General features: G+C 40.5%; 1 protein-coding gene across 18 annotated transcripts in view; it reads left to right on the top strand.

The window, feature by feature from the left end:
• Positions 1-8526, top strand: part of PTPRD (protein tyrosine phosphatase, receptor type D) — a 361390-nt gene that overhangs the window by 5943 nt on the left and 346921 nt on the right. The window lies entirely within an intron of this gene.

Raw genomic sequence — 8526 nt, 5'->3', positions numbered from 1 at the left:
AAGATCAGTGTTTTCAGTGCTCATGTACTAATCTTAGAAATGCATTTTTACTGTATGCATTATTCTGTCCACAGATTTTACACATCATTTTACAATCAGAGAAAAAGAGGAAATCAGTGACAGGATCCCCAGCTTTGTGGCATCCTGGTTATTGATTTGAATGCTTTAGTTATTCATACATGTGCTTTGTGTAAGTTCGGCAGCTCTGTTAGAGACCTCCATGAATTGGCCAGGCATGTTTTAGGCCAGGCCTCTCAGGAGAAGAATGCAGAGAATTCTCTTCTCTCCGTGCCTGCCAGCCTGTGCTGATCCCATTGACATTGCTTTGCCGATGTCTGTGCACAGCTTTACCTATACCCCTTTCAGCACCCTGCCAATTATTTAGACTTAGTGACTGGAAATCCACTTTCATTAATCTTTTTCTTTAGCGTATCTCGGTAATAATGGGACATGGCTTTTATGGCCTTTGCTGCACAATTATATATGCTCATATCTTATCTTTAAAAAAATTGACTTAATTAGCAAAGTGAATGTAGTCCGAAGCATCACACAACTGTACTGTGTAAGGACAACTTATAATGATGCTCTTCTTGTGTATCTGTTGCTTGATTGCCGATGAGGATGCTATAATGTTCAAAGGAATTTCTCTTAAGCGCGGATGTATTAAGTTTTGCTTTGTGGAGATAAAAATGTGTTTTATGTAAAAAGAAATGTATTCATGTATTTTTACTTCTAGCGTTTGATGTGTAGGTAATGATATAATGTTACCGGTACAGCTCCTGTACGTCCTCATTTGTGCTGTAGAAGATGCTAGTGATATAGAAATCAAGAAACAATAAAAGTAAAGGAGAAAGATTTATGTACTGTCATAACTATGGAAAAAAATATTTGGTTGTTGTAAGGTATTGGAAAAGGTGTTTTGTAGGGATGCACCGATACCAAGTACCGTACTCGGAACAAGTACAAGTACAGATACTTTTCCAGCTCCAAGACTAGACTAGAGAAAAACTGAAAAGTTAGGAGGCAGCTGTCATTTGTAAGGAGCACACGGAGCTCCTGGGATTTGTACATCTCTGTTTTAATGTACGATTTTGTTTTTATAAACATACGTGACCTAGCACCAAATATATATTTATGTGCTTGTAGATGTGCTGTCTAAGCAATGTATATGTGTTGGAAGTTCAGGTATTTATAACCTCTCACTGAGCTGAACACTTTTCTTGACAGGGCCCTTATCTTCCTGTCTACTTTGAAGATCAGTGCCATCTTTGCCCAGCTACAATCCAGGGCCATCATCTACGCCTTAGACAGCAATGTACCCCCTGGGTGTGATACAGTCATGTAAATCATGGTGCCTCTGCAATAGCTGGTTCTGATCTGTGTGTACATGTCTCACACAGAGCAGTCACCTGCTGCTGCAGCCTCTTACCATTTGATCTGCTAGAAATTTACAATATTAAAAAAGAAAATTAGTAGAACTAAATTCACATCCTCCATAAATAGTCCCTGTGATATAAAATACACACACTTGCAAGTCCTTGTTGTCTTTCTTGCAGCCGGAGCTCTCTTTGTACTGCTTCCACCCCGCCATTTTTAAATGCCTCTTTGGTCCGACTTTCTGATATTAATGCACATGCGCCCTGCGAGATACCACACAAGCGTAGACATACCACAAGCCCCAAATACCTGGCAGAGACTTGCAGCATGTTTATGCATGCTTGCAATCCAGCGTGTGTAAAGACATGCTTCAGTGTTATGTTAAGTCCCAAATGCCTGGCAGAGACGTGTGGTGTATATGCACAAGTGAACATGCGCCCCTCATTGAAACACTGTCTCCTTATGCATGCTAGCAATCCAGCGTGTGTAAAGACATCCTGCAGGGCTATGTGAAGTCCCAAATGCCTGGCAGAGACTGCAGTGTATATGCATACATGGGGAACATGTGCCCCTCATTGAAACATTCCCTTCTGCGATATGGGACATGGCCATCCCAGGAGGCAGTGGGGGCGATCCCTACATCATCCTCACCTAGATGAGGAATCAGAAAGTGAGCTTGTTTAAGGGGTAGGGGGAGAGGAAACAGATGAGGCAAAGCTCCTCTTTGAAGTCAGAATGTTTAATGAGGGAGAGCAAACTGAGGAAATGCCTCTTCATGGATGCAGCAAACAAAAATTTTAAGTAAATTAGAGCAACACCTATGGAAACAGCATCGATCAGTTTATCCACTACTAAATAAGACCATGTACGATTAGATACAGCAGTGAATAAAACATGATGTCATAATCTGTCCTGATCATACAACATTTATATTCTATGGTATGTTTCTCATTACAGCTGTATGGCAATCTGTTTAAAGAACTAATAAATGTTGAAGTGGTAAATGTTTTAGATATAGCTGTGTGCTTTCAGCATGACATCATACATATGTCCACAATTTTGTGATGATACTTCAGGAAGGAATGTGTATTACTTTTTTTTTTTTTTTTATGTGTTCAAACTATGAGCGTGTCACTTTGTAGATTACCTAAAACAATGTTTTATAATATTAATTCATTTTTGGTTTGTAAAGCAAACTGCATTGTTTTCATATATGTGTAGCGCTCACCCCCTAAGGAGCCTCTGAATAACCGGATATTTCTATCCCCCTGCACCAATGTACCGCCCAAATCTTGGATCCACAGCACACCAACACACCTTTGAACAGTTTTATAGCAGATTTAATAATAGCACAATATACAAAGCAACTATGGCAATAGTATACCCAACAATCACACAAAGGGATATAAGGCAGCAGGCTAAGGCAATCTACAACTCAGTAGCTGCAGCTATATATATATTGCATGCACGAAAAACCAGCAATGTCAGATTGTTTCAGATAATACACTTAAATTGAATATAATCAACAGTAATATCTCTACTTAACAGTATCTAGTCCACTCTAAACTACTGGCCAGTAGTACTGTCCTAGGCTAGCCAACGTTGGGGCCCTTGCTGTATAGCAGATGTAGAAAGTACAGTTGTTGCAATGGCCAAAGGCCTCTCACCACTTCCAGTGTCCCTTTGGGAAAAGGAGGATGATTGTCTGTGGAATGTGAATGTCCCTCTTTCCTCAGACCGACGTCTGTGAAAGGATGTAGTCTTCTAAGGCCTGTGGCAGGACATCTCGGATCGTCTAAGGGCCGTCTAGGGTCATCTAGGGTACCTGGCAATGATCTCAGTCAGCTCCGTCGGCTCCACTCACTCAGCTGGGCAGGCTGGATTACTCCGGTGGCCGGTTCAGCCACGCGACTAGGCCTCAGTTCGGGTGCTCAAACACAGTCTCTCCGGTTTAGCAGATGAACATCAGTCTTTCAGGATGCGGCTGTACCGATTCTGTGTGTCCCAAACTGTCAGTGGGAATCACCCAGTTCTGTTGCCTGCAGTCCTAATTCACACAGTGCCTCACACACAAGCCTGTCTCCTCCAGATCCCCCAGTCAGACTGGGCACGCTCAGTCACTGCAATCCATAGCGCTTCCTCCTTCCTCTCGCACAGCATCCTGGGAGTCGTAGTTCACAAAAGCTCTATTAACAATCCCCAGTGTCAGCTCTGCACTGCAATCCCCACAAATCTCTGCTTCAGATCACACACAGTGACAAATTAACTCCTTACAGTTAGGAACAGGAATCGCTGTGATAGCACATATATGTATATTATATAGGGGCTACATATGATAATAATAAAATAGTATCATAACGGCCTCCCACATTCACACTTGAGCCTGAGCATTTTTGAGCTATTTTGAAGTCGTTCTTTGCATGTTTTTAATGCATTTTTTTAATGCTTGAACATTGTTGTTTTTAGGCAGTGAAAAGCTAGTTACTAAGAGAAGGAGACAGGTGATGCCTGTCAGGTCTTTATTGTTATGGTCTTGTTGGAGGAACTTTACCTCACTTCCTGCCTTGGTGACACCCTACCTCATACATCCTGACACACAAAATATTACTAAAAGAGGGACTGAGGCGACATCAGGAGATTCATACAATACTTAGCTGTCATATGCACTAACGTACGTTGTGGTGCGCTGCTTTAGAAACCAATGTGCATGTCTGTTTTTGGTCCTTTTCTTTACATTGACAGCCCATTCAAAATGAATAGGCTAGGCTACATTAACCCAATGTATGGTCAATACAGTGTGTTTTAACACGCATGTGGTAACACAATGCACAGGAATGGGGAGGTGAATGGGGAGGTGAATGAGCCCTTTGAATTTTGTTTTTAAATGATCTCTGCTAAGTGAGGGAATCATTCCACTAACAGAAACAATGCAGAACAAAGGGAATTCCGTTGGCGGTCAAATTCATGTGTTGCACTACTGTGTCACGTTAGAAAAGGTGCAGGTTTTGGTGCATTACAACGAGCTAAATATTTTCTTTTGTAATGCATCCTAAATTGTCATATTTCATTTTTGTATTCAATCTTAGTCTGTTCCCCAGTCTTTCTCCTAAGGTCAGCTTAAAGAAACACCTCTCTGCTGAAATTTATTTTCAGTTTTTCTTCCGCTGGCATAAAGAGCTATTAAAAAAAAAAAGTTTGCAGAAATAGTTTAGGTTTCTTGTTTAAACTCAAGGGATAATTTTGGCAAGTGTTAGGGATCAGGAATGAGCAAAAGGGAAGAGAATGTTATGCACTGAAATGTTGGCTCTGATTTGAATGCTGAAGGAAACTGCAAGCCACATTAAACTGAACCCACAGTCCACAGTGTATAATTCACAGGACAAAGAGTCTCAAAGCTTCTTTTATATCATTAAGAATGGAAAAAAAGAAGTGTGTGTATCTTAGAAAGTTCACTGCAGCTGTCCTTGCCTGAAAGCTTATGTTTTGGGAGCAGTGATGGATGTTCAATGCCTGTAGCCAGTTGTGGAGTTAGCTGTGAGGTCAATGCTGCTAATGGAGGCTTGGAATTTACTGTGTCTTGTCTTTATGCCAGCATGATCAGTACAGTAGCATTGCTGAGTAAAAATCGAGCATAGCATCACCTCTACTAAGACATGAGGAATTCATTTTTTATTAAACACATCCAACTAAAACCTCCCATATTGATGTCCCTGTAGAGTACTCATGGTTTCAGAAAGGAAATAAAAAAAGATATGTCCCTTCTAGTCATATAGCTAGATACCACCTGGCTCACAAAAAAACACCCCAGTGCGGGCTTTAACAGGATTCATTAACATTTACATTAAAAGGGAATTAAGACCGACTGCATACAGAAGAATATTATTGCTAGTAACATCGGAAGAAATATGCTATATTGATAGGAAACTGTGACAAGAGAAATACAAGGTATGTCACTGCTGGTCTCTCCTTCTGCAAATGCTTGTTACCTGGCTGTCATGCTGAACTAATGGGTGACTGACTTAGAATACAGATGGTGTGTTCTGACTTTACTGGCCGCATGCTTGTTCTAGGTCTTGCTATCAGGTGATCAGCTTGATTGCAGCTGATATATTAGTCTGGCCCTGGGTGCTAGATCTTGGTAAGTATGCATCTGTCCAGGAAGAGGGTGGGCTCTGTAATGTCAGGGATAAGGGGGTAAAAAGAATAAGTGCACTCATGCTTTTGTGTACAAATGCCCATGGATTAGCTAATCAAGGTAATCATGTCTGATAACTGTATCTGTAACTGGAAGTGACAAAATGCCTGCCACTTCCATCTTCATTTGGTGTAGAGACATGCTCATCCGCTTTCCTTGCTGACACCTGCCATGGCCACCCTGGACCCCCAGGATGGGCAGTGGTGGTATACATGGCAGTGAGATACATGGTGATGGTGGTTGAAGTCATTATTTTGTGGGACCCATGGCTGCTTTACAGCCATCTGACTCACTTCCAGTAGAAAGCCAGGAGTTGGCTTAGAAAATGTGAACTGACTTCTGGCTGCTATGACAGCCAGGAGTCAGTTTACAGGGCTGTACTGCCACAGACATAGTACTTACACTGGAAGTCATGGAGAAGTTTCCTCTTACATTGGTAACCAGGGAGAAGGACCCACTTCTATTGGTTGTCATTAGACAAATAGCCACTTTATGCTGGTGGTAAGTGTGAGAAGGCCCCCATTAAACTGATGGTAAGTGAAAAAATTGATCCCCTTACAGATAAGTAAAAAAGAGAATTGGTGTCAATGGTTACTTATCTGAGAAGTAGAAATTGTAAAGCCTAGATTATTAAATGTAGTGTATAAATATCATGTGCCTCAATTAAATTGTAATATAACCACATCAAAAGTGAATTGTTATGGATTTCAGGAATTGTTACCCCAAGGATTGCATCCAGTCTTCTAATAGCTACATTATCCTAAATTCCTGAATTTTGGGATAACAGTGACCTTTCAATAATTCATATGCACATTTAAATGAGGAACTTTTGATAAAGAGCAAGGAAATATTTAATACAAAACCTATGGCCAAAAAGAAGATCCATTGTAATAGGTCGTGGCAGGCAAACCCCCTTGAAGACAAATGTCTGTGCTCCATTTCCTTGGCAGTTCTCCAAAGTCTTTTATTTAGAAAACCCTTTTTCAGTTGAAGCAGGGCTATTTAAATAAATCATCTTTCTCCTGGTCTTATTCAGTGTATTTATGCTTCACATAACAGTCATAGCATTGTGATTTCTGTCCATGTGACTAATGTAAGGTAGGTCACACTGTACGAGATCGGGTAAACAGTGGTCGTATGCTTTTTTCCTTTGTTTCTTTGTCAGACATTTAACTGTTATAGGAACAATACTGCAAGATCATGTAATTCATGTGCACATCTTAACACTGTAAAGATATGACTTACAGAAGCTTGGATAAGAAAAACATTTGGTAAGTGTCATGTGTAAGATTCAAACTTGCTGCAGTGTAATTAGAATGAAATAGTGCCAGTGGAGACATGCCCTCCCCCTTAGAGGACATGATTTATGTTGTCTCCACTTAACACCTGCTTTACCCATGCATACTGTATGTTTAAATATTACCTTACATGGCATGAGGTTCATGCAAGCTGATTTTTGGGTGGCACTTGTGTGCAAGATACTGTCGTTTCTAAGCAGAACTTCTTTTTTGCAGTGCCAGAAACTATTAAATTAGTGGACTAGGAATAAACATGGTCATGTGAATAAGAGAAGGCTACTTTTTAAATACACATTGTTCAAAGAAATGAATCACTTCCACATTGAAGAAATAGAATTGTAAGTTAATTGCGTACAGGAAAGAAACAAAGGGTCAAAATAAACTGTAAGAGATGTGAAACAATTATAATAACTATAGCAAATATTTATATGTATAGCAAATATTTATATGTTTTAAAACATAAGTAATACCAGGTGGCATCTTTCCTTTGGGATATTTCTCATATATAGAAAGGTTGATATATTGGAGTGTAAGTGTTAACACATTCATTACAACCAATCAGATACAAGCCTGCAGGTTTGAATCTGATTGGCGACACAGCAAGTAGAGAGAGGAGGTTACCCAACACAAGTTTATGGAGGCAGAGCCATTACACGTGGAGCTCTGTGCAATCTGACTACACATTGGATAGCAGCAAACAGTTCAGGGTAAGGTATATCGCGTTGACCTTCTAATCTTATCACAGCTACAGTATCTGCTTGCCTACAATTGTTATTTAAAATATGACTGAATACACTTTTATGCATCGGTTTACAATGGGGGGGGGGTTATTAAAACTATAGCAGACAGAATCTGGAGTAGCTGCCCACAGCAAACAATCAGCTTCTCTCTTTAGTCTGTTCAGTTAAAGGGGTTCTAAATCCTCCGGTTTTTTTTTGCCTAGATCTACTGCTAGCAAGCAGTAGATCTAGGCAAGAAGTTTAAAAAAACAAACAAACGCTTTAACTAGGTTTAAACTTACCTTGTTATCGCTGCGCGCTCCCGCGCCGAGAATCAGGAGCTGCTCGTACGGCCGCAAAGGATCTTGGGGCGGGCGCATGCGCAGTTCCGATGCTCGGCCGGGAGACGAGAGACGCAAGGTAAGTCTATGGACATGTGCACCCGCATGAAGACACCGCTGGATCGGAGAGCCGCCGCACCGCTGGAGGGACAGATGAAAACCTCAGGAAAGAAGAAGAAGATCGGAATAAGAGACATCATTTAAGGTAAGTGCTAACATTAACATGGGGGGTAAGGAAATCTTTTTTTGACTTTAATGTCACTTTAAGCTTTGAAAATGAAAGAAGCTGGTTGTCCCGTGCAACTGCTTCATTTTGTCTCTGCTCCAGTTTTGATAAATTCCGCACAATGCATCATTATTCTGCTACATATTGCTTCTATTTTGTGCAACTTCTCCATATTGTGTCTGCTCCAGTTTTGATAAATTTCCACCAATGTGTAATTGTTCTGTAAATAAATCCAGGCAATTTACAATAATAGAAATAATTTACAAATATTTTTGTTTAGAATATAAGCTTTCAGGTAGCTTTTAATGCTCGGCAGCTTTTAATTCAAAAGGAGGTTTCCATTGACTTTTCGATGTACTGGGATACAGCT

The sequence above is a fragment of the Nanorana parkeri genome, unplaced genomic scaffold, assembly GCF_000935625.1.
Source record: "Nanorana parkeri isolate BGI_ZX_2015 unplaced genomic scaffold, ASM93562v1 scaffold288, whole genome shotgun sequence".
NCBI classification, from domain to species: Eukaryota; Metazoa; Chordata; class Amphibia; order Anura; family Dicroglossidae; genus Nanorana; species Nanorana parkeri.
The sequence above is the reverse complement of the archived record's forward strand: the minus strand, read 5'-3'. Positions and strand labels throughout refer to the sequence as shown.